The following is a 2,500-nucleotide window of genomic DNA, read 5'->3' as shown; positions in this document are numbered from 1 at the left end:
GAGACACACGAGAGACCATGAGACACACGAGAGACCACGAGACACACGAGAGACCATGAGACACACGAGAGACCAGGAGACACACGAGAGACCAGGAGACACACGAGAGACCACGAGACACACGAGAGACCACGAGACACACGAGAGACCATGAGACACACGAGAGACCAGGAGACACACGAGAGACCATGAGACACACGAGAGACCAGGAGACACACGAGAGACCATGAGACACACGAGAGACCATGAGACACACGAGAGACCAGGAGACACACGAGAGACCAGGAGACACACGAGAGACCAGGAGACACACGAGAGACCAGGAGACACACGAGAGACCAGGAGACACACGAGAGACCAGGAGACACACGAGAGACCACGAGACACACGAGAGACCAGGAGACACACGAGAGACCATGAGACACACGAGAGACCATGAGACACACGAGAGACCACGAGACACACGAGAGACCACGAGACACACGAGAGACCATGAGACACACGAGAGACCAGGAGACACACGAGAGACCATGAGACACACGAGAGACCACGAGACACACGAGAGACCATGAGACACACGAGAGACCATGAGACACACGAGAGACCATGAGACACACGAGAGACCAGGAGACACACGAGAGACCATGAGACACACGAGAGACCATGAGACACACGAGAGACCATGAGACACACGAGAGACCAGGAGACACACGAGAGACCATGAGACACACGAGAGACCATGAGACACACGAGAGACCATGAGACACACGAGAGACCATGAGACACACGAGAGACCAGGAGACACACGAGAGACCACGAGACACACGAGAGACCAGGAGACACACGAGAGACCAGGAGACACACGAGAGACCATGAGACACACGAGAGACCATGAGACACACGAGAGACCATGAGACACACGAGAGACCATGAGACACACGAGAGACCATGAGACACACGAGAGACCATGAGACACACGAGAGACCATGAGACACACGAGAGACCATGAGACACACGAGAGACCATGAGACACACGAGAGACCATGAGACACACGAGAGACCACGAGACACACGAGAGACCATGAGACACACGAGAGACCACGAGACACACGAGAGACCACGAGACACACGAGAGACCATGAGACACACGAGAGACCAGGAGACACACGAGAGACCAGGAGACACACGAGAGACCATGAGACACACGAGAGACCAGGAGACACACGAGAGACCATGAGACACACGAGAGACCAGGAGACACACGAGAGACCAGGAGACACACGAGAGACCACGAGACACACGAGAGACCATGAGACACACGAGAGACCATGAGACACACGAGAGACCAGGAGACACACGAGAGACCATGAGACACACGAGAGACCATGAGACACACGAGAGACCATGAGACACACGAGAGACCATGAGACACACGAGAGACCAGGAGACACACGAGAGACCAGGAGACACACGAGAGACCACGAGACACACGAGAGACCATGAGACACACGAGAGACCATGAGACACACGAGAGACCAGGAGACACACGAGAGACCATGAGACACACGAGAGACCATGAGACACACGAGAGACCATGAGACACACGAGAGACCAGGAGACACACGAGAGACCATGAGACACACGAGAGACCAGGAGACACACGAGAGACCAGGAGACACACGAGAGACCACGAGACACACGAGAGACCAGGAGACACACGAGAGACCAGGAGACACACGAGAGACCATGAGACACACGAGAGACCATGAGACACACGAGAGACCAGGAGACACACGAGAGACCATGAGACACACGAGAGACCAGGAGACACACGAGAGACCACGAGACACACGAGAGACCATGAGACACACGAGAGACCATGAGACACCGACCAGCAATGAGTTATACCTGAACAGGTTACTAACAGAACCTTTAAGCACGTTTATTAATGTTCCAGTGAGTTTGAAGCTGTGGTGAATCACTGCAGTCCAGGTTGTCTGTGTGTTTTATGAGCAACTCTGAATGTTGTTAGTTTATGTGTTGTCTGTTGCTTTGACTATAACTGTGTTGCTGCTGCCTCCCTTGTTAAAGAGATATTTGATCTCAATGGGACTAACCTGGTTAAATAAAGGCTATTTAAATCAAATAATGATATTCTGGGGTAAGTATGAGAAAGCAGAGAAGTTGCTGAGGTCAACATTTCTCCATCTTTGTCTCGCTACGCCCAACGGAGAAACCTGAGTCACCTCAAAGTCACCAGCTGCAGATTAAAGGTGGAATATGATGGAATGACGTATTCATACAGTTCAACAGTTTTACATCAAACTGAGACTTTCTGGACCTGCAAAATTGTGGTTTAAATGTACAAACATCATCTGTGTGATTCATGAAGCAATTCAAACGGGATCAAATAAGTATTTTAATATCTCTCTCCGTTGACCACCCTTCATATTTTTTCCGAAAATAAGGTGCCATGGTGGTCCATCAGAAGGAGCCTACC

The sequence above is a fragment of the Sebastes fasciatus genome, chromosome 19 (assembly GCF_043250625.1).
Source record: "Sebastes fasciatus isolate fSebFas1 chromosome 19, fSebFas1.pri, whole genome shotgun sequence".
In the NCBI taxonomy this organism is placed as follows: domain Eukaryota; kingdom Metazoa; phylum Chordata; class Actinopteri; order Perciformes; family Sebastidae; genus Sebastes; species Sebastes fasciatus.
This window is presented reverse-complemented; position numbering follows the sequence as displayed.